At 44.1% G+C, this 25,738-nt stretch overlaps 1 pseudogene; it reads left to right on the forward strand.

The window, feature by feature from the left end:
- The first annotated feature begins 21,972 nt into the window (after positions 1–21,972).
- LOC124790778 lies at positions 21,973–22,090 on the forward strand (annotated as a pseudogene).
- The last annotated feature ends 3,648 nt before the right edge of the window (positions 22,091–25,738 follow it).

Raw genomic sequence — 25,738 nt, forward strand, 5'->3', positions numbered from 1 at the left:
AAACCTGACATGATAAGCAAATCCAGCAGTATGTCACATAGCTCCGAATAAATCGTGACATTAAATTAACCAAAGTAATACGATCAACGAGTGAGCAAATGGATTACCACAGACTAACACAAGAATGCCTAAATGAATGGCATACCCCCCCCCCTCCCCCCCCCCCCCGCCCCCGTGAAACAGACGCAGTTCCGAGGGGAGAAACGAGAACAGAAGCCGAGAGCAGAACCGTGTTAAGCTAGAAGGCCCTACGATAAGGGACGGACACTGACGTCGCCAAGCAACCGCCAGGACCACCCCCAGCCCATGTTAAAAGATAGAGACCTCCAGAAGAACGGTATAGATCTTACGATAACACTAAAAGGGCCACACCAGGTGCAAGTTCTAGCGTGAGACTTTTTCGCGTCTCTGTTACGTTGCAAACGTTAAAAACATTGCCCCACCACGAAAAGTATAACGTTTCTCATTGGATAGACAGAATTTTTGTAGGCGGAGCTTAAGGTTAACATTGAGACCCTGATAGTTTTTTTTAAATCAACTTCGGTAAATTGTAGTAAGGAGAAGTTAGGAGAGAGTTGCTTCCGAGACGGCGAGCTGTATGGAGCTGCACCGCCCGGCGCCCCCTGACGCTGCCTAACCAACAACAAGGTAATGAACGCATGCAATGCCACATAGCAGCGCATAAAGCTTCACTCAGAACTGCAGAAGTCTCATTTGTTACACCCCCTTTTTTACTTAATACTAGTGCCGATCGTCAATTAAGTCTCATGGTGTTCACATTTACTACTTGAAGTAAAAATCTGAAACGCGATGCTTTTTCTGTTATACAATTATTGAGAAGCCACATCAGCCACTGTAATTTACGACAAGTTAGATAAGTAATTAAAGATAATCGAGAGTCACTGTAGACCATTTTGATAGTTTTCTCTTTTGTGAAACTTAATTAAACCTAGATTATAGATGTGATATGGCATAGGTCATCCTTCGCTCCTTTGTAGAACTTGGAAACCAATTCAGGAAATATTCGTTCACATTTTTGTTGAACGCAGTTGGTTTTTATCATCCTGTATTAAAATATTTCCTTTTATCAATAGTGCAATTTAAAAACAACGTTTTGTGAGTAGAATAAAATTTCCAATGGTAAACTTAACTGCTTTTACGACCTTATTTTACCAGCTAACTAAACATAGGAAAGCCTTGAACCCCTTCCACTAAATTTAGTTGGCATTAAGATTCTTTTACAGGGAGTGCAGTGAAACTGATGCTGAAATCATTAAGTGTTTGATTATATAATCGCTAGTCTCACTGAACTCTACATGTCATGTGTGGTCTGGCGTCTCCTTACCAGCAACAGGTCCCAGGTTCAAACTAGTCAATTCCCTAAAAAACATGCTCAGAGCGTCGTTGCGCGAAACTGGTAGGGAGACACGACTTAGAACAAAGAGACACCACGCAGAATGTTAGAGGTTATGAGAATTATGAATTATACTTGGTGCTAGTTTTAGAATATCTGACAGAAACCCCTTCAAACATATATATATATATATATATATATATATATATATATATATATATATATATATATATGTTAATCACAAATAACCTAGTACATTAGTTTTAAGAATATTTGTGAAGATATTCTTCAGTGGATTAGAAGGGACTATCCAACAGAATGTCAGAATGTTATTGCATTAAGTCTTAAATTCCGTCAGACTGGGCTGCACAATCGACATATCCCTGAGGCTGTCGTACTGACCTGTACCGGGTGACCTTACAGTTAAACAAAGGAATTCATGAATTTCATTAAAGATATCACACAACAGATAGCTTAATGAAATGAGTTAATTAATAATCGATGGACCGAGCGAGGTGGCGCAGTGGTTAGACACTGGACTCGCATTCGGGAGGACGATGGTTCAATCAGGCATCCGGCCATCCTGATTTAGGTTTTCCGTGATTTCCCTAAATCGCTCCAGGCCAATGCTAGGATGGTTCCTTTCAAAGGGCACGGCCGAATTCCTTCCCCGTCCTTCCATAATCCGATGAGATCGATGACCTCGCTGTCTAGTCTCCTTCCCCAAACCAACCAACCAACCAACCAACAATAATCGATGACCCTAACGTACATGAAATTTTGGTGCTGGAACGCACAAAGATGATAAAGGCAGGGTATTCAACAAACTTCTGAATGACACAATGATCACTATATAGCCCTGTTTAATATACAGTGAGGTGACAAAAGTCATAGGATACCTCCAAAATTTGTGTCAGAGTATAGCGACCCACAACTGTCAAAGTGTTGCAGGGTCAGGATTTCGTGCACCGACTGGCCTCTCGATTATTTACTATAAATGTTCGATGGGATTCAGGTCAGGCGATCCGGATGGCCAAATTATTCGCTCGAATGGTTCAGTTCTTCAAACCAACCGTGAACAACTGTGCCATGGTGACATAGTATATTGTTAACCATAAAGAAATTCCATCATTAGTTGGGAACATGAAGTTTATGACTGGCTGAAAATGGTCTCCAAGTAGTCGAATATAACAATTTTCAGTCAATGATCGGTTCGATTGGACGAGAGGACCCCCTCCATTCCAAGCAAACATAGTCCACACCATTGTGGAGCTACCAGCAACTTGCACAGTGCCTCATTGACAACATGGGTCCATGGCTTCGCGGAGTCCGCGCCACACATGAGCACTATCACCAGCTCCTACCAGCTGAATTTGGGACTCATCTTGTGAGTGTGTGGGTGCTATTCTGTCATTCTGCACAACGGATTAATCTGAGATGTTCCCTTTACCCTGTGGCTCCTGCAAGATGCAATTTCCACCCCCACACTTCTACAGAAGTCAGTCAGACGTTCCTAACGTTCTAAAGAGAAATGCCTGAAAAACTTTCAGCAATAAATATCTGATGGAGTCGTCCACTGTAAGGAAATCACACAAAAACTCACAAAATTTCTTACGTAACTAGTGGGATACTTGGGTACTGGAGTAGAGCTAGTTAGTGTAAGAAAAACATGAAACTAACGCAAATTATTATTTATTTTGCAAAAATTATGAGAGATCACATTGGCATTTTTAGTTATGAACTAAACACGTTTTTTCTGGGTTCTTTTCGGAATGTGAAGTTACCTCTTAAGCACAGGATTCGCTAATGAAATTTCTATACAAAGTTTAAGATTGTTATTTACTTGGCAGAATGGCTGAGAGCCGCGCCTACTCAACTTGAATAATTATCTGTTAGAATGTTGCTACCGACGGTCGAGGCTGTCATGTGAGAAATGCAGTGAAGTGTACTGTTGTGGAGGAAATATGGGGTTGCAAGAGCTGTAGCGCACAATACCGTAAGCTGCGATGACTGCTGTCTGCGCCGCTCGCTGCTGACAAATAAGATAACTCTTGTTCTATCTGGATTGACCTTCTCCAATCAAACTCTCCCTATGCCTTGATGAAGTCAAGGACTGCTGTTCGCCCCAAGTCTAACTATTGGCGTGGAACACGGGTCAGATAACCAGTCCACCGCGATGCCACTCAAAAATTCGCTCGCAGGCATTTAGCTATAACTCTGTCCATTCACGCCGCACAATAAGTGTGACGGTCAACACAGTGAACAACGCTTAATCACAAGGACTCAATATAGAGTCGCACTCTGGTTCACTCTCGACAGAGTTGCTCTCCCAGTGAAGTACTGAGGAGAGACTTGTTCATCGCTCTTTGAGTAGACTTACGAGTGCGCACGCTCTTGTTACGCGTTCTCGCTCCAAGAGCGACAACAGAATGGCCCCTCTCCATGCCAGACGTGAAGGGGTATATATTTCGGTATCTTCCATTATGCCTTCAGCTCAAGGCGTCATAAATATCGTCTGCCAATCAGCATTGCTCTTCTAAAACGGGAGAATGACGTTTCGTTTAAGGCGACCAATCCGGAAATCTGTAGCATTGGCGTTTGGGGTTTGCTATCTCCCTGTGAAAATCTCTGAAACTCCATGCTATATTTGTAAAGAATGCATAGGCTGGGCGCTTCCAAACAATGTAGCGGAATTTGCTTTTCAGCAAAACACGGGGTCGTTCCTCCTTTCACTCGGGCAAATGCCGTCCGCTCCACGGGTGGCTGCCAGCCGACATAGATAGCTCCCTGTGAAAACCTCTGAAGGGACCAGTGTACTGGTGTGCGGTTTTTGCCTCTCCCGAACTAAATGCTTTTGTGACCGTCATGTCTTGAATGTGTGTGTGTATGCCAGCCTCGAGTATTTCAACCACGGTGCGCACTTACGATTTATTAGTTATTTGCATATTGTTTACATGAATTCATACAACATTGACTTTATCTTATCGAGTTTGGGTTCGAATGAAGGGTCTTCAAATGGTTCAAATGGCTCTGAGCACTATGGGACTCAACATCTTAGGTCATAAGTCCCCTAGAACTTAGAACTACTTAAAACTAACTAATCTAAGGACATCAAACACACCCATGCCCGAGGCAGGATTCGAACCTGCGACCGTAGCAGTCCCGCGGTTCCGGACTGCAGCGCCAGAACCGCTAGACCACCGCGGCCGGCAATGAAGGGTCTTGATGTGCAGAATATGATTGTGAAGGTGTAATATGTAAGCAATGAAGGTCAGGAGACCACGACGTCTTACAATCTGACCAACTCGTGTAGAGTCCACCGTTATGGTCGCGAGCCCACGAGAGGCGCTGCAGGCGATGTCGTGCTGCTAGCAAAGGCACTCACGTCGGTCGTCTGCTGCCACAGCCCATCAACACCAAATTTCGCCGCCCAGTCCTAACGGATACGTTTGTCGAACTTCCCACATTGATTTCTGCGGTTATTTCACGCAGAGTTGCTTGTCTGTTAGCACTGACAACTCTATGCAAACACTGCTGCTCTCGGTCATCCTTCCCCCTTGAATTTTAATTCGATTCTTGAGCTGTTCATTTATTGCAGTTACTGCTTCTTCATGTATAGTTGGAACAGTAGTGGTGAAGTACTACATCTTAGTGTACACACTTTTAAGTTCGAGCCCTTCGTTTGTGCTCTTCCAATCTTATTGTTCCCTCTTGATTATTGTACATATTGTATATTACCTGTCTTTCTGTATAGCTTACCCCTACGTTTTTCAGAATTTCGAACTTTTTGCACTATTTTACAACGCTTCAGGCTCATACTTCCTATAAATGTGTCTTGATTTTGCTTCAGTCTTGTTTTCATTATCAACTGCCACGTCAGAACTGCCTCTCTGGTGTCTTTACCTTTCATAAAGTCAAACTGATGGCCATCTAACAGATTTTCAGTTTTCTTTTCCATTCTTCTATATACTATTCTTGTCAGCAACTTGAATGCGTGAGCTGTTTAGCTGATAATACGATAATTGTAGCACTTATCAGCTCCCGCTATCTTTTAAATTGCGGGGATAAAGTTTTTCCGAAACTGTGATGGAATATCGCTGTTCTCATACATTCTACACACCAATGTGAATAATCGTTTTTTTGCCACATCCCGTAATGATTTTTAGAAATTCTGATGGACTATTATGTATCGCTTCTGCCTTTTTTTATCTTAAGTAATCTAAATATCTTTCACCTTCTGATTCTTATTCTGGTCCTCCTCTCTTCCCTATCGACTCCTGTTTCTGGTATCAGGTGTAAATGTTGTCGATGAATATGAAGTACATTAAAATGTTCGTTTTTACTCTGTAAGCCTCTAGGAAGTTACTGGCAGAGGGGTCTTGCCAGTGTACCTCATATTATGGTTTCTTCCGGTTCCATTGACGTATGGAGCGCGGGAAGACTGACTATGTAAGTGCATCTAGAGCGCTGTAATCAGTGTAACCGTGTCTACGTGGTGCTTACGAAAGAGATAGGTTGTGGGTTGTAGTATATTCGTAGATTCCTCAGTACCGGTTCTCGGAACTATGTAACTAAACTTCCGCGTGGTAGTTGACGTTTTATCTTCAAGCATCTGCTATCTCAGATGTTTCAGCATTTCCACGACGCTCTCCTGTGAGTCAAATAAACCTCAACCCTTATGCCGCCTTGTTTTGTAAACGTTCAGTATGCCATGTTACTCGTATCTGATGTCGGTAATATCCTGGGACAGGACGAGCGAGTATTTCGGTGACTCGCGAGAGTCCCCAAAAATGTAAGGGACTGTGACCAAGTGCATGGTAATATGGGATTGATACTGGACCTCCATCGCTCATTAAAAGGTTCTTGTGCCCAGCCACAAACCTCATAAGCCGATTTATAAGCCGATTTATGAGTGTAAGAGTGCCCATCTCGTCAGTGGCTTCTATAGAGCAACAACGGATCTTTTGGGATTTCTCAGCCAAATTGATTGTTTCCATGAGTCTTTGTTTACAACCGATCCGACGCTGTAATGTTATTTCGATACCTTTCTTCGTTCTCTTTGTCAGATGGCTACCCCCCTCTCACATAATACCAGAAACTCTACATGTCTTACATTACATTCTTTGCAACATACGTATACAAAAGGTCGTACATTTAATATGAAATTCAATTACAACCACAGTTTATATTCATTTACGAAAAGCAGAACAAGAAAGACAATTCATAAGCAGTTACATTTAAATTTTGGGTACAGGAAGCAACCCCCGTGAGAGGAAGGGTGTAAGAAGCAGACAATAAGTGGAAGTTGCGTGTTCAATCCTCTGATTTTGAGGGCAGTGTGCCCTTGACCCGTGTTATGATACCTTCACCGAAGAGTCAAGCAGTATATTGCTCCCCCCTAAGTATATCTCGCGAAGAGACCATGAGGATAAAATCACAGAGATTAGAGCCCACACAGAGGCATACCGACAATCTTTCTTTCCACGAACAATACGAGACAGAAATAGATGGGAGAACCGATAGAGGTACTCAAGGTACCCTCCGCCACACACCGTCAGGTGGCTTGAGGAGTATGGATGTAGATGTAGATGATATGAGGTTGTTATAAAATGTTGTTGCTTATTACGTCAGAATACTACAAGACCGTTGGCAAAATTACCATAAAACAACACACAGCAACGTTATGACCCCAAGGAAAATCGGCACAACTCTCCCCTGTCAATAAACAAATCTATAATCATACAAGACGAACGAATGTGCCAAACCAAACTAGGTGTACAACAGCTTACATTTACTGCTTGTGGGTCCCCTAAACATGGAAAAGTTGTTGCACAGTTAAAGGATCCTAAAATTTCATTAAGATCTGTTTATCATGTGCTGTTATTTTCTCTAAATGATGGATACAGTTCCCAAGAAATGGACAGAGGGCAAATTTATATAAAATCTCGCTTTAACTTACACGAAATGACACTACACTGTGAGGAAGTACCAAATCATATGGAAGACTGTATAGTCAAGTGGCTAATTAGTTTTTGTTGTGTGGTGATGTATACTTATATCTACTGACATTCTCCCTGTGTGGTAATGTGAAGTTAAACTCGTGATCAGAGAAACAGTTAACCTCGTATTTAAGTTGGTAAGTAATCTCGTAATTCTTGAAAAGTGATCAGCAATGCAAAATTTAATCAGATATGCAATATTAAACTGTATACGGCAACGCTCATGCCGAGGTGCAGTCTGTTATGTTAAATTTAAGAAACTGTGCTGTTAGCAATAATACAAGCAACGTGACTGCGAGAAGAATGTGAAATATAAATAACTTCCAGAATGTCCTGTGTGAAATGTATGTCATTGTTGAAATTTTAATAGTATCACAGGCTGATTATAAATGGCCTACCTGTCTCCGATGTTATTCTATATGTATATTGAGCAAGCAGTAAAGGAAACAAAAGAAATATTCGGAGTAGGTATTAAAATCCATGGAGAAGAAATAAAAACGTTGAGATTCGCCGACGACATTGTAATTCTGTCAGAGACAGCAAAGGACTTGGAACAGCAGTTGAACGGAATGGACAGTGTCTTGAAAGGAGGATATAAGATGAACATCAACAAAAGCAAAACGAGGATAATGGAATGCAGTCAAATTAAGTCGGGTAATGCTGAGGGAATTAGATTAGGAAATGGGACACTTAAAGTGGTAAAGGAATTTTGCTATTTGGGGAGCAAAATAACTGATGATGGTCGAAGTAGAGAGGATATAAAATGTAGACTGGCAATGGCAAGGAAAGCGTTTCTGAAGAAGAGAAATTTGTTAACATCGAGTATAGATTTAAGTGTCAGGAAGTCGTTTCTGAAAGTATTTGTATGGAGTGTAGCCATGTATGGAAGTGAAACATGGACGATAAATAGTCTGGACAAGAAGAGAATAGAAGCTTTCGAAATGTGGTGCTACAGAAGAATGCTGAAGATTAGATGGGTAGATCACATAACTAATGAGGAGGTTTTGAATAGAATTGGAGAGAAGAGGAGTTTGTGGCACAACTTGACAAGAAGAAGGGACCGGTTGGTAGGACATGTTCTGAGGCATGAAGGGATCACAAATTTAGCATTGGAGGGCAGCGTGGAGGGTAAAATCGTAGAGGGACACCAAGAGATGAATACACTAAGCAGATTCAGAAGTATGTATGTTGCAGTAAGAACTGGGAGATGAAGAAGCTTGCACAGGATAGAGTAGCATGGACACCTGCATCGAACCAGTCTCAGAATTGAAGACAACAACAACAACAACCTGTCAGTACAACGAATAAATGCTGTGCTGTTGCTGTCTGCAAACTACTGTGGCTGCTGTTGCAATGCTAGCTAAAAAGTAAAAATTCAAACTACTAGCAACGCACTATGCAATGTTTGCTTTAAGCTATAGAGGCGTCAACAAAACTTCTGTACTAGTACTTCTGTTACTGAGAAACTCGAGAAAGCAAAAATATACACGTGAAAGTTTAAATAAAGAGGCGAATCCTGATCGATGGAAAAACAATAAAGTAACTGTATTAACCACTCTACATCACTACGTTGAAATATTTTAAACTTGTAATATTAAAAATTTGCTTTACATTAATAGTGTGAAAACGTGAATAAACTCTCTTTAGTTAGTTACAAGAGCTCGTGCTATCCATCTTTGAAGAAAAATCAGTAAATCATACGTTGCTACATTATTATTAAAGCCTAAATTCTAAATGCCTAACGCTACAGTCAGGAACCGCGCAACCGCTACGGTCGCAGGTTCGAATCCTGCCTCGGGCATGGATGTGTGTGATTTCCTTAGGTCAGTTAGGTTTAAGTAGTTCCAAGTTCTAGGGGACTGATGACCTTAGAAGTTAAGTCCCATATTGCTCAGAGCCATTTTGGAACTAAATGCCTAACCAAATTAATTACTGTGCTCAGATGTCTCGGCAAAATGCGCTATCACAGTACCTGTTAAAGTCTTCTGAATAAATTTATAAAATATCTCCCCATAAATGAAAAATAATGTAAGAAAATTATTGGCGGCACACAGCACGACCTAAATACGCCTTACTCCTTCACAAGATACAACTCAACTCCTCCACTCTCTGTCTACGAGACTGCACACCATTCGAAAAAAAATGTTCTACTATCAGTCTATCGCAGCGCAACTTCTTTGGCAGAGATGTTGCCCGGTACTAGTGAGATGCTATTGAAGCTTTACTTTTTCGCGTGATATCCAATTTTCCGTAGAAAACAAAACCCTTACAAAATCACAAACTGCAAGTGAAATTGGCAACTCAAGTGGTTTACCAGCATACGTAAGCAGTGAGATCCTGAATTTAAGGACTGCACTACTGTGAATTGCATCATTTACATTTTCCCAAAATCAGTAAAATGTGCTCCTTTCATCACCAGACGGCTGCCAGGAGAAGAACAGTCATGAATCTTAGTTCTCCCTACTCAACTCTCGACCTTCAAAAACCTCCCCATGGAGGGGATGCCACAACGCTGTCGCCAATGTGACGGACAAGAATATCGCTTCTTTCACGACAAAAACAGGGGATCTTAGCACAAACTTCCCATTCTTGGCGTACAAAATGCACATTAACAAGCTCAAGGTTGGTACCAGTCTGGAGCAGTGTATTCTCCATTGGTCAGCTTCTTCGCAATTATTTTGGCAGGGGCGACACTTTTGACTGGATGCACCAAATGTTTTGGAGCAAAAGAAACGGACTTTCTCAAACTGTATTGGCGGAGCTGATGTTTCCCGCCCTTTGGTGTTCATGCAGAAAAGGCGAAAATGTCAGATCCAAATGTTTTCAGGGGATATTAGTGGTGCCACAGTGTCATCTGGAGTCACCGAGGAAAGGTACTGGCTCTGCCCACAAAAGCACGGAACAGGCTGCAGCTCTACTTCAGCGGAAACAGCCCATCTCCCTGGTGAGGCTCGCCTCGCCTAATGAGATTCTTAACAAATACGTCCAGCATTCACAATGAAATAAACATGGAACAGTGGCAGAAAAGAAACAATAATGCTTAGCGATACGTGACAGTATTGTCACAAGAGGTACGTTAAAGGACATGAGTAATAAACCGAAGTAGACAGACTAAGAAATGAAAAGATGACGAAGCATAGCTTGAAGAGGGTAGGAGCATTTGCTCCACTGTTGGAGAGAGAGAAGTGGCAACTATAACTGACAAGCCAAAATTTTATCACAACTGCCCATTGCGAGCCTCGTCGAAGCCTCATGCTATTTCGTAGAGACGGTACGGTGTGGTAACGAAGTACACCAGGCGAGGCAACTATGACAACCGACACATATCAATTCAGAATGAATAAATATTTCGAGGTACGATTTTCGGCAACTTATAACGGGTAATATGACGACTGTTTTGACGTTCGCAAGTAATTTGTATCTTTTATACTCACCGAATTACGGTACCAACTTTTTTTCTTATGGAAATACATACTTTTTGTGTGGCATTTGAAATAAGCTTTTAAGAGATCTTCAACGACATAATGGGTATGGGAATTGATCAAATAGTGTTAAGATAACAGCGCTGCAAACCACTGTCACGACGTCCACATAAGAGGTTCCACATCTGTCCTGTTATATCAAATGTAAGCAAACAGGTTACTCAGGTACGGTTACTGTGTTTACCTGTGCGCTTGAAGCCCATCAGTGTGTATTCTGCTGTTGCAGCAGTCAGATAACTTGCTCGTAAAGCTACCGATATATACACTTTGTTCGCTGATCAAATGGTTCAAATGCCTCTGAGCACTATGGGACTTAGCATCTGAGGTCATCAGTCCCCTAGAACTACTTAAACCTGACTAACCTAAGGAGTCATCAGTACCCTAGAACTTAGAACTACTTAAACCTAACTAACCCACGGCCATCACACACATCCATGCCCGAGGCAGGATTCGAACCCGCGACCGTAGCGGTCGCGCGGTTCCATACTGAACCACATAGAACCGCTCGGACACTACGGCCGGCCGTACGCTGATCAGCGAGAACATTATGACAACCTACCAAATAGCCGGTATGTGCGCCTTTGGCACGGATAACAGTGGGGACACATCGTGGCATAGAAGCAATGAGGCATTGGTAGTCGCTAGAGGGAATTATCATCACATCTGCACACACATGTCCGCCAATTCCTGTAAATTCCGGGAAAGGGGGCGATGATGTATGATGCCACGTTAAGTCACATCCCATAAGTGTTTGATCGAGTTAAGCTTTGGAGAACTGTGAGGCCAGCACATCAATTGGAACTCGCCACTGTGTTTCTCTAACCACTCCATCACACTCACGGACTTGTGACATGGAACGTTATCTTGCTGAAAATTGACACTGCCGTCAGGAAACATAATGGTCATGAATGGCTGTATGTGGTCTGCTACCAGTGTACGATACTGCCTGCCCGTCATGGTGCCTTGTATGAGCTCCACTGGACCACTGGATGCCTACTGAGTGTTCCCCAGAGCCGCCACCAGCTTCTCTCCGTCCCACCGTACAGGTGTCAAGGACCTGTTTCCCTGGAAATGGATTCGCACCCTCCCTGCGGCATGATGAAGAAGGTATCGGGATTCATCGCGCAATGCAATGCTCTTCCACTACGCCAATGTCCCGTGCAGATGGTCACGTGCCCATTTCAGTCGTAGTTGCCGAGGTCGTGGTGTTAACATTGGCATCTACATATATACTCCGCTAACCATCAAGGGGTAGGTGGCGGAGGGCACAATTCGCGCCAAAGTCATATTTCTCCCCCCTCCCCCCCCCCCCTCCCTCACTGTTCCACTCGCGGATCGCGCGAGCGAAAACGACTGTCTGAACGCCTCAGTACGAACTCTAATTTCCCTTATCTCTGAATGGTGATCATTGCGCGATTTGAAAGTTGGTGGTAATAATATATGCTCTACATTTGCCGGCCGGAGTGGCCGAGCGGTTCTAGGCGCTACAGTCTGGGGCCGCGCGACCGCTACAGTCGCAGGTTCGAATACTGTCTCGGGCATGGATGTGTGTGATGTCCTTAGGTTAGTTAGGTTTAAATAGTTCTAAGTTCTAGGCGACTGATGACCTCAGAAGTTAGGTCCCATAGTGCTCAGAGCCATTTGAACCTTTTTTTGCTCTACATCCTCGGTGAAGATCGGATTTCGGAATTTAGTGAGCAGCCCCTTCTGTTTAGCGGGCCGTCTATCGGCAAGTGTGTCCCACTTCAAACTTTCTATGAGATCTGCAGTGTTCTCACGAAGGCTAAACGTACCAGTCACGAATCTTGCCGCTCTTCTTTGGACCTTCTCAATCTCTTGAATCAGACCCAACTGGTAAGGGTCTCATACAGACGAACATTACTCCCATACTGGACGAACTAACGTATTGTAAGCTATTTCTTTTGTTGAAGGACTGCATCGCATCAGGATTCTCACAATAAACCACAATCTAGAGTTCGCCTTACCCGTTGCTTGTGTAATCTGATCGTTCCATTTGAGATCATTTCGAACAGTCACACCCAGATACTTGACAGATGTTACCTCTTCCAAAGACTGATCATTTATTTTGTACTCAGACATTAATGGTGATTTTCGCCTTGTTATACGCAGTAGGTTACACTTACTAATATTGAGAGATAATTGCACAACTTTCGTGCTATAGTACAGGGTGTTTCAAAAATGACCGGTATATTTGAAACGGCAATAAAAACTAAACGAGCAGCGATAGAAATACACCGTTTGTTCCAATATGCTTGGGACAACAGTACATTTTCAGGCGGACAAACTTTCGAAATTACATTAGTTACAATTATCAACAACAGATGGCGCTGCAAGTGATGTGAAAGATATAGAAGACAACGCAGTCTGTGGGTGCGCCATTCTGTACGTCGTCTTTCTGCTGTAAGCGTGTGCTGTTCACAACGTGCAGGTGTGCTGTAGACAACATGGTTTATTCCTTAGAACAGAGGATTTTTCTGGTGTTGGAATTCCACCGCCTAGAACACAGTGTTGTTGCAACAAGACGAAGTTTTCAACGGAGGTTTAATGTAACCAAAGGACCGAAAAGCGGTACAATAAAGGATGTGTTTGAAAAATTTCAACGGACTGGGAACGTGACGGATGAACGTGCTGGAAAGGTAGGGCGACCGCGTACGGCAACCACAGAGGGCAACGAGAAGCTAGTGCAGCAGGTGATCCAACAGCGGCCTCGGGTTTCCGTTCGCCGTGTTGCAGCTGCGGTCCAAATGACGCCAACGTCCACGTATTGTCTCATGCGCCAGAGTTTACACCTCTATCCTTACAAAATTCAAACGCGGCAACCCTTCAGCGCCGCTACCATTGCTGCACGAGAGACATTCGCTAACGATATAGTACACAGGATTGATGACGGCGATATGCATGTGGGCAGCATTTGGTTTACTGACGAAGCTTATTTTTACCTGGACGGCTTCGTCAATAAACAGAACTGGCGCATATGGGGAACCGAAAAGCCCCATGTTGCAGTCCCATCGTCCCTGCATCCTCAAAAAGTACTGGTCTGGGCCGCCATTTCTTCAAAAGGAATCATTGGCCCATTTTTCAGATCCGAAACGATTACTGCATCACGCTATCTGGACATTCTTCGTGAATTTGTGGCGGTACAAACTGCCTTAGACGACACTGCGAACACCTCGTGGTTTATGCAAGATGGTCCCCGGCCACATCGCACGGCCGACGTCTTTAATTTCCTGAATGAATATTTCGATGATCGTGTGATTGCTTTGGGCTATCCGAAACATACAGGAGGCGGCGTGGATTGGCCTCCCCATTCGCCAGACATGAACCCCTGTGACTTCTTTCTGTGGGGACACTTGAAAGACCAGGTGTACCGCCAGAATCCAGAAACAGTTGAACAGCTGAAGCAGTACATCTCATCTGCATGTGAAGCTATTCCGCCAGACACGTTGTCAAAGGTTTCGGGTAATTTCATTCAGAGACTACGCCATATTATTGCTACGCATGGTGGATGTGTGGAAAATATCGTACTATAGAGTTTCCCAGACCGCAGCGCCATCTGTTGTTGAAAATTGTAACTACTGTAATTTTGAAACTTTGTCTGCCTGAAAATGTATTGTTGTCCCAAGCATATTGCAACAAACTGTGTATTTCTATCGCTGCTCGTTTAGTTTTTATTGCCGTTTCAAATATACCGGTCATTTTTGAAACACCCTGTACCTTCCTGTAGACTACAGCATCATCGGCAAACAGTCTCAGGCCGCTGTCGATACCATCAACCAGATCGTTTATGTAAATCGTAAAAAGCAGCGGACCTATTGCACAGCCCTGGGGCACACCTGAAGTTACTCTTGTTTCTGCTGAAGTCACCCCGTTCAGGACGACATACTGCTCCCTGTCTGTTAGAAAACTTTCTATCCAACCGCATATGTCATCGCATAGACCGTAAGCGCGCACTTTTTGGAGCAAGCGACAGTGCGGAACTGAGTCGAACGCCTTTCGAAAGTCGAGAAATATGGCATCAACCTGGGAGCGGGTATCTAGAGCCTGTTGTATATCATGCCCAAAGAGGGCCAGCTGTGTCTCGCATGATCGCTGTTTCCTAAAACCGTGCTGGTTTCTGCAGATGAGCTTCTCAGAGTCTAGAAAGGTCATTATGTCTGAACACAAAATATGTTAGATGATTCTACAACAAATCGATGTCAGTGAAATTGGCCGGTAATTATGTGTATCTGATTTTCTACCATTTTTATAGATTGCTACGACCTGGGCCTTCTTCCGGTCCCGTGGAACTTTCCGCTGTTCCAATGATCTCTGGTAGATGATGGATAAGAATGGTCCTATATTTGTAGCATAGTCAACATATAATCTTACGGGGATACCGTCTGGGCCAGATGCCTCCCTGGCTTCTAAGGATCTTAACCGTTTTACAATCCCAGATAGGCTAAACACTATGTCAGCCATTCTTGCATGGGTCGACTGCGGACGCCAATTGGTAGGAGTGTTCGGAGATCTGTGTGTTGAGACTCACATGTAGTCTAGAGCTGCAGAGTGAAAATCTCATTCTGGAAACATCCCCCAGGCTGTGGCTAAACCATGTCTCCGCTGTATCCTTTCTTTCAGAAGTGCTAGTTCTGCAAGGTTCGCAGGAGAGCTTCTGTAAAGTTTGGAAGGTAGGAGACGAGGTACTGGCAGAAGTAAAGCTGTGAGTACCGGGCGTGAGTCGTGCTTCGGCAGCTCAGTTGGTAGAGCACTTGCCCGCGAAAGGCAAAGGTCCCGAGTTCGAGTCTCGGTCGGGCACACAGTTTTAATCTGCCAGGAAGTTTCACATGTAGTCTGCTCAGCATAAGAGTCCAATGTTAGTTCCACCACAGTTCGCCACCTGTCCAGTTTCACCAGTCTGCCCAGTCTGCGACTTCCGACATCTGTTACGAGGGGTGGCTGCCCAACGCCGCGACGTCTGCACGTGGTTTCACCGTGGTTTCGCCACGTGTTGAAGGCACTCACCACGGCACTCCTGGAACACCCGACAAGTGAAGTTTCCGAAATGCTCGTGCCGAGCCTCCACGCCATCACAATCTGTCCTCGATCAAATGCAAATAGATCGCGCGCCTTCCCCATTCCACAAACGAATAGCACGCGCAATGATACTGCATGTACTGAGAATGTGTCTCATTAGCGGTCATTCCTCGCCAGGTGACGCTGCTGGACGGGTTTATATCGATAATAATCGCAGATCGGTGGTCATAATCTTCTGGCTAATAGTTGTATATGACAGTTGAAAAAGTGTGTATGGTTTATGGCGAATGTTGTCAGACTATTTGAGCAACGCTACGGTTGTACACTGAAGAGTATCCAGCTCTTGCCAAGTACTCACGATCTGTCTTTTCAAACATTATAAAAGGAGTTTAGAAAATGAAGTATGGAGAATCAAGTAACCAAAGAAACAAAAGTAACCTTTTAGCAGCGGTAAAACAGGATGCAAATGTCACTAAGACGCGTCTCAGAAGAACGAAAGGGATCAAACAAATGAGTGTTCTGCGTACACAGAATTCCATCGCATTTCTTTCTCTTTACATTTCCATGCACGTACAGCATCGTGACAATGACTTCCGAAATTGGTTTTTCCAATGCTGTCTACGAGAAGTGCATATTGAGACAGCACATATATGAAAAACTTTGTTGAAAGAAGAAGAATCGTTTAGAAGTCATGGACAAGTCATTCCTCGCAATACGTACTAATCGTCAGTTGAAACTCCTCGCTGATACAAAAACTTCGATAAAAACACCGCTTCAAAACTAGTATCATTGGTACCTGTTGCACTGAGGGGAATCTAAATATGCTCTCAAGTACCTCGGTTTCCCAAGGTTTGCTGCTGTCACTGTTGTTGGATGACATCCCACTGAAGATATGGCAATCACTATGACGCATGTCTCACCCATTCCATGCGTATAAACGTAGACACTCCTTAAAGAACATTTGGGAATCACTGGAACTATTGTTCAGGAAACGTAAAATGATCTACCACTCACCAAACTTAACACTTCTGTACTTTTGTCTGACGCGAAAGTTAAAAAAAAAAAAAAAATAGGCCTATTAGAAGCCACCGACGACTCTCGAAAGCATGAAATGCCTAATCACACGGACCTGTGCTGCTGTTACCTCAAGATAAAACTAAAAGTGCAGTACCTTTTCTCCGGATTGACTTTATAGTATGTAGCAGTGCTCAAGGTCAACATTTTGAAGACTTAAATATGCGATCTGAAGTTTCCCCGGCGTATTTCTAATTTGAACTGTTCTTGGGTATCCGACCGAGTAGCGTGGTAATTTCTCCACAATATTTCGGCAGACGTACACGCTGCCATCTTAAGGCGGTTCCTGACGAATGCTGTGCTGTTCCTCTCGGCGTCCTATATAAACTAGACGTTACCCCCTCCACCGTTCCTCTCCTGGTGTCTTCGGTGCCGGCAGCTACTGGAGGTGGTGAGGGAAGCGGCGCCTGGGTCTAAACTGGGGTCTGCAGTCTCCCTGCTGCCGCCGTCGGGGGCGGTCCTCGATCTCTGGGACAGCATCTTTCTCTCCAGGCTGTGTGCAGGGTTCCAAGCCCTACTAAGTTGAAGGCCGCTGTGTTTATTAATTAGATCGTCCTTTAGTCGGATTTCGATGGCCTCTTTAGTAACGCAGTCCCAGAAGTAGGGGGAATGACAGAGTATTTTTGTATTTTCATAGTCCACAGTATGGCAGTCTTTATACAATGGTCACCCACGGCTGATTTAGTGGCCTGGCGTAATTCGGTATGGCGCTTGTGTTCGCGGCACCTGTCTTCTACAGTGCGGACTGTCTCCCCAATGTATGATTTTCCTCACTGACAAGGAATTTGATAAACGCCTAGTTTTCGAAGGCCAAGGTCATTTTTCACTGAACACAGTAGAGGCAAGGTCTTTTCAGAGGGCCGGAATACACATGTTACATTGTGTTTCCCCACGATTCTACCGATTTTTCTTGAGGTGTTTCCGACAAGCGGAATGCACGCCAATGACTTGTGTTCTTCTGTTCCTCCTTCTTCTTCTCTTGGCACAGTCTGTCTGAGTGCGTGTCTTATTTGCTTCTGTTTGTACCCATTTTTCCGAAATGTTATTTCGAGGTGCTGCAGTTCTGCTGGAAGGCTCTCCTGATCGCAGATCGATCGTGCCCTGTGAACAAGTGTGCGCAAAACGCCTTCACGCTGGGAGTTCTGGTGGCAGCTGAAGGCATTTAGGTAGAAATCGGTATGTGTGGGTTTTCTGTACACACTGTGTCCCAGCTTGCCGTCAGGTTTCCGTTTCACCAGGACGTCAAGAAACGATCTAATTAATAAAGACAGCGGCCTTCAACTTAGTCAGGCTTTGAACCCTGCACTCAGCCTGGAGAGAAAGATGCGGTCCCAGAGATCGAGAACCGCCCCCCACGGTGGCAGCAGGGACATCGCAGACCCCAGTTCAGACCCAGGCGCCGCTTCCCCCACCAGCTCCAGTAGCCGCCGCACCGGCCGCACCAAAAACACCAGGAGTGGAACGGTGGAGGGGATAACGGCTAGTATATATAGGGTGCCGAAAGGAATAGCACAGCATTCGTCAGGAACCACCTGAAGATGGCAGCGTGTACGTCTGCCGAAATATTTTGGAGAAATTACCACGCTACTCGGTCGGATACCTAAGAACAGTTCATATTTTGAAGACTTGATATGACAGCTATGACTATAAGCACACGAACCGCACATTAGTTACGTGATTGGTTAAATTTAGTATAACGGGTCTGACGTTTGTGGAACCTCTTCTCCTGATGGTGGGACTGTGATTTGCGACGCTGTTATTTTGAAACAATTTGATTAAGTTCCGTACAAGTAACGTCGCTAAAGTTCTCTTAGACCCTACTGTCAAAGGCCACAGAAAAGCATATACGAGGAGCGTTCAATAAGTAACGGAACACATATTTTTCTCGGTCAATTTCGGTTTCAAACATTCAGAATTTGTGTGGGACATAGTGGTATTTTCAAGCTTCAATCCCTACAGTTTTATGGTGTTCAGATGAGTAGCAGCATTGTGCTTAGCCTTCAAAATGTCTTCTGTTACGCAAGTGCGTTCCAAGCAGGGATGGATTGTCTTTTGCCTGAAAACCACAGCATCGCAGATAATCGCATGCGTTTGCAGAGCATCTATAGAGACCTGGCAGTGAACAAAAGCAAGTTGGGACTTAGGACGATGCGTCTGGTCTCACAACGTCTCGCAAACCTATTCGATCTCCTGCCTGCCAACAGGCCGCACAAGTCGCATTAACGGATATTTGTATTAAAAATTTGGGTTTTGTAGCCAGAAGAGTGGGGAATAATGTGGTGTATTGGAATTCTGAATAAAACCTACCTTCTTTCATGTACATCTACATCTACATGGTTACTCTGCAATTCACAGTTAAGTGCGTGGCAGAGAGTTCATCGAACCATTTTCATACTACTTCTTTGCCATTCTACTCTCGAATGGCACGTGGGAAAAAGGAACACCTAAATCTTTCCGTTCGAACTCTGATTCCTCTTATTTTATTATGATGATCACTTCTCCCTACGTAGGTGGGTGTCAACAAAATATTTTCGCATTCGGAAGAGAAAGTTGGTGACTGAAATTTCGTAAATAGATCTCTCGGTAAAGAAAACCGTCTTTGTTTCGGAGACTGCCACCCCAACTCGCGTATCATATCAGTGACACTCTCACCCGTATTGCGCGATAACAGGAAACGAGCTGCCCTTCTTTGCACTTTTTCGATGTCCTCCGTCAATCCTCGCTGCTAAGGATCCCATACTGCGCAGCAGTATTCAAGCAGAGGACGGACAAGTGTAATGTAGGCTGTCTCTTTAGTGGGTTTGTCGCATATTCTAAATGTTCTGCCAACAAAGTGCAGTCTTCGTTTACCCTTCCCCACAATATTATCTATGTGCTCTTTCCAATTTAAGTTGCTCGTAATTGTAATTCCTAGGTATTTAGTCGAATTGACAGTCCTTAGATTTGTGCGATTTATCGAATACACAAAATTTATCGGATTTCTTTTAGTACCCATGTGGATAACCTCGCTCTTTTCTTTGTTTAGTGCCAATTGCCACTTTTCACATCATACAGAAATTGTCTCTAGATCATTTTGTAATTGGGAATTGATTGTCTGATGATTTTACTAGACGGTACATTACAGCGTCATTTGCAAACAATCTAAGGCGGCTGCTCAGATTATCACCTAGATAATTTAGGTAAATCAGGAACAGGAGAGAGCCTATGACACTACCTTGCGGAAAGACTGATATCACTTCTGTTCTGCTCGATGATTTACCGTCTATCACTGCGTACTGTGAGCTCTGTGAGAGGAAATCACGAATCCAGTCACACAACGGAGACGATACCCAATATGCACGCAATTTGACTAATAGTCGCTTGTGAGGAACGGTATCAAAAGCCTGTCTAGGAATATGGAATCGATCTGAGATCCCTTGTCGACAGCGCCCATTACTTCATGGGAACAAAGATCTAGCTGTGTTGCACAAGAAGGGTATTTTCTGAATCCGTATTGGTTATGTATCGATAAGTCATTTTCTTCAAGGTGATTCATAATGTTCGAGTACAGTACATGCTCCTGCAAATAAAATAAAAGTGTTGCCTTACTTACTGGACACCCCTCGTAGTCCCACTAGGAAAAAGAAGAAAAAAAACAGTGTGTAATTCGTCGATGTTGTGTAAGAGCACAAGTGCACGTGAACACACTAACTTTTGATGCCTTTCGGAGCTGTTCCTTCATTTTCATTGAATGCTGTTAAACGTAATGTAGATGCGGCAATCTGAAATACACGGCGCTAAATCTACCATGCTATGCTACATTTATATTTCCTCACACTCTGTGTAACTTGACATCAGGGTCGCGAGCACACCTTCAGTTGTGCACGTTTTAAGAAGCTTTTGAGCAGGCGCAACTGGCGTAACGTAACTGCCTTACGGTGTGTGTAGCTAACTGCAAGTTTACATCAGTACCACCAGCTGGGAGCACACGGCAGCAAAGTTTTACAACCGTTCGCTTCGCATAAGTCCCACTAGACGGCAGCACACACCTCAGATATGCCCATTCACTCACTATGTAGAAAAATTAGACCGGACATCTAGACCTGTTACATATTGACAGAAAAACCTAATTTGTGTGATTATGAAAGATATATATTAAGTTTTGGATTTTACCATACAGTGCTGAGAACCATAAAGTACTTCATCGTCGATTGTGAGACTGTAGCATTTATTCATGCTCGTGACACCTGGTGATTTTACGCTGGGTCAGGTTTATCTGCGCTGTAGGCCCACGTTGTAAGTATGAACATTCACGAGAAGCTGCCTCACTGGTCTCTGTGATATTCAGTTAAATGTGGGAACGACGGCTGTGCGTTTGGGCCTTATGGTTCTCTGCGCCTCATTTCTATTCTAGTCAAGTCATCATATTAGTAGACAGCACTACATGAATTGAATCATTTCCACAAACGGCCGTGTGTGTTTGGTTGTTTACTGTGCCGGAATATGCTTTCGTGTACAGTGTCAACATCAACTCTGTTGAATCTGTGTTAAGTGTTAACAGAAAAGAAAATTAGCGGGAAAAGTTAGTCACAAAGGAATTGGGGCCTCCCAGACCATTTCCATTGCATGACAAAGTAGCGAAATCAAATAAGCGTAACAACAAACGAACAAAGAAGTGTATAATAAGCGTAAGTTGTTGTGTGGGCGCAACGTAAGACTATCTGATTTTCAGCCTGCATGTTAATTCATTAACAAATACATGTGTTAGGGATCCTCCACATTTGTCCGAAAAAGTAAAAAATCACAAAAACTCCCACTTACACAAAAATGCGAAACGGAGACTAACGAAAGCTTAAACATTATTTAGTTCTTGTCATAAACTGTACTTATTTATGTAGAAAACGACGAAATTCCACAACAACGATTCTTCCTTTTTCAGATAAGTTATGCATAATTTAATTGTTATTATTATTACTGTTACTGTTATTATTATTATTATTTATATTATTACTATTAGTAATAGTAGTAGTAGTAGTAGTATTAGTATTGTGCCAACGGCCTTGTCGCAGTGGTAACACCGGTTCCCGTCAGATCACCGAAGTTAAGCGCTCTCGGGCTGGGCTAGCACTTGGATGGGTGACCATCCGGTCTGCCGAGCGCTGTTGGCAATTGGGGTGCACTCAGCCCTTGTGAGGCAACCTGAGGAGCTACTTGATAGAGAAGTAGCGGCTCCGGTCTTGGAAACTGACATACATGCGGGAGAGCGATGTGCTGACCACATGCCCCTCCATACGCGCATCCAGTGACGCCTGCGGGCTAAGGATGACATGGCGGGCAGTCGGTACCTTTGGGCCTTCATGGCCTGTGCGGGAGGAGTTTAGTTTAGTTTTAGTAATATTACTGAGAGCGGCTGAAGTTGCTGATATGCGTCACTGTTATACAGCAGATGCTGTCACACTCTCATGTTTATCTGAATCTAAAAATTTGTGAATATCCAAAATCTACACTCACCGATTCTGGATGTATTTTGGGTGTCTAGTATTAGCTGCCTCAACCTGTGTAAGAGCAGCAGACACGTATGGAGAATCCTTGCAGGGCCCCGCAAACAGGGGAATCCACCGATACAAGCGACTTTGACGAAGAGCGGTACTAAATAGTTTTTCAATATGACATGCGTATAACTGATGCAACTGCATTTAAAAATGGTCACAGGCCGAAACTGGCCGGCAACAACATGTAACACACGATGAAATAGAGGTCATCTTATATTAAGAATTTGACATAGTTTCTTAGACTTTTCCGGCAATTCGTTGTCACCTTGTTGAGATCGGGTGTTCCACCGGTGGTCGGAGTCTCCCTGAGACTCAGGTAACACCTGATGAAGACGTCAAGTTATGGTGTCGAAATACCGTGTTGGAAAGCTGCATTCTGACGGACTTGGGCGATTCCAGCAGGACAATACGACACCTCACACGTCCAGAATTGCTACAGAGTAGTGGCTCCAGGAACACTCTTCTGTGTTTCATCACTTCCACTGGGTAACAAACTCCCAGACATGAACATTATTGAGCATATCTGGGATGACTTGCAACGTGCTGTTCGGAAGAGATTTCCACCCCCCTGTACTCTTGCGGATTTATGGACATCCGTGCAGGATTCATGGTTTCAGTTTCCTTCAGCACTAGTTCAGACATTAGTCCAGTCCAGCCCACGTCGTGTTGGGGCACTTCTGCATGCTCGCGGGGGCCCTACAAGGTATTAGGCAGGTGTACCAGTTTCTTTGGCTCTTCAGTGTACAATATTGCTGTGCCTGTTTTCTTCCGAATTGTGATTCATTGTTCCTTTGGACATGCATGCGTAAAGGCTGCTTGCATAAGGGATGGAGGTTGACTAATGCGTTTAGTAGCTCAGTTTGTGACGCTCCTTCTTTCGAATAAGTCAAATAATTTTTTCTGAAATTTTGATTATTTGTTTCTCTCTATACGTGCGTTAATACAAACGACTGTCGTCTCATTCGGATTCCTTCATGGTGCGTGTTTCTTTGTTTTTAATGTATCTGAAAATAAACGTTCCACAATCGGATAGTCTGTGCCCTCTACCATGCGTTTCAGAGCGGTTTTCAGATTATAGTTCCAGTGTCGATCGTGTTTCCGAAGTCCAGTGAGGCTGAGTCTCTAAAGTGTCGGTGATAAATTCATTTTAGAAAGTGATGTGGCAGAAGTGAAAATACAGAACAGCATGTGCGGGAGAAAAACTTGGTGCAGTAGGAACTGTGCAAGTAATTGCAAGAGCGTTGGACCTTTGCGAGAAAGTGAGACCCCAGCCGAAGACCGCAGTACAAAAGTGAAACCACGGAAAGTGCGGTTGGATTAAATGTAATCGAGAGGAGAATAAGAAAGCAAAGGATACGCGTGAAATGCATTGACCTTCGCCACGGAACAAGTTGCCCTGTAGCGACGATTCGTAGAATCCATTAGGCAATCCCAGGAACTGGTTCCAGCGAGTTCGCAAAGAGGATAACTAAGTTGACTGAGTGTTCAGTTCTTCACTTATACACTCTAAGTTCAGCGTCCATCGATCTGGAACTGGTACAACAACGGCTATCATCAACATGTGTCCATCCAGCGAGAGGAAGAGGGGCGTATTTCGCAATGAAGAAACTGTGCGATAATGTCAGATAAAGCCAGAACTGTGCAGCCCCTCATGCAGTGAGGGTATGTACAGGGAGACGCAGCCAAGGCATGGCCGTTCAACAACAGGGTGTCCATGAATTATAAAAAAATTAATAACTTGGGACGTATAGGAGATCGTGGTTCGTTGTAAAACATTTACCCAGCTCTCAAAGCGTTTTTGCATTTGTCCTCTGCTGCAGATATGACTTGGAGTGCATCGACATGGCGGCACACCAGGAGAAGGCGCAATAAGTCATATGGTATCCGGAATCAGAATCAGTGACAACGGTACTGCGATGTTATCGACATCGGTATCGGAGGTCAACACCCACTGTACGATATATACACTACTCTACTGGCCATGAAAATTGATACACCACGAAGATGACGTGCTACAGACGCGAAATTTAGCCGACAGGAAGAAGATGCTGTGATATGCAAATGATAAGCTATTCAGAGCATTCACACAAGGTTGGCGCTGGTGGCGACACCTACAACGTGCTGACGTGAACAAAGTTTCCAACCGATTTCTCATACACAAACAGCAGTTGACCGACGTTGCCTGGTGAAACGTTGTTGTGATGCCTTGCGTAAGGAGCAGAAATGCGTACCATCACGTTTCCGACTTTGATAAAGGTCAGATTGTAGCCTATCGCGATTGCGGTTTATCGTATCGCGACACTGCTGCTCGCGTTGGTCGAGATACAGTGACTGACTGTTAGCAAAATATGGAATCGGTGTGTTCAGGAGGGTAATACGGAACGCCGTGCTGGATCCCAAGGGCCTCGTATCACCACTAGCAGTCGAGATGACAGGCATCTTAGCCGCATGGCTGTAACGGATCGTGCAGCCACGTCTCGATTCCTGAGTAAACAGATGGGGACGTATGCAAGACAACAACCTTCTGCACAAACAGTTCGACGACGTTTCCAGCAGAATGGACTATCAGCTCGGAGACCATGGCTGTGGTTACACTTGACGCTGCATCATAGACAGGAGCGCCTAGGATGGTGTACTCAGCGACGAACCCGGGTGTGCGAATGGCTCTGAGCACTATGGGACTTAACATCTATGGTCATCAGTCCCATAGAACTTAGAACTACTTAAACCTAACTACCCTAAGGACATCACACAACACCCAGTCATCACGAGGCAGAGAAATGTGCGAGTGGCAAAACGTCATTTTCCGGATGAATCCAGGTTCTGTTTACAGCATCATGATGGTCGTATCCGTGTTTGGTGACATAGCGGTGAACGCACGTTGGAAGCGTGTATTCGTCATCGCCATACTGGCGTATCACCCAGCGTGATGGTATGGAGTGACATTGGTTACACGTCTCGGTCACCTCTTGTTCGCATTGACAGCACTTTGAACAGCAGACGTTACATTTCAGATGTGTTACGACCCGTGGCTCTACCCTTCATTCGATCCCTGCGAAACCCTACATTTCAGCGGGATAATGCACGACCGCATGTTGCAGGTCCTGTACGGGCCTTTCTGGATATAGAAAATGTTCGACTTCTGCCCTGGCCAGCACATTCTGCAGATCTCTCACCAACTGAAAACGTGTGTTGAATGGTGGCCGAGCAAGTGGCTCGTCACAATACGCCAGTAACTACTCTTGATGAACTGTGGTATCGTGT

Source organism: Schistocerca piceifrons, chromosome 3 (assembly GCF_021461385.2).
Source record: "Schistocerca piceifrons isolate TAMUIC-IGC-003096 chromosome 3, iqSchPice1.1, whole genome shotgun sequence".
Classification (NCBI taxonomy): domain Eukaryota; kingdom Metazoa; phylum Arthropoda; class Insecta; order Orthoptera; family Acrididae; genus Schistocerca; species Schistocerca piceifrons.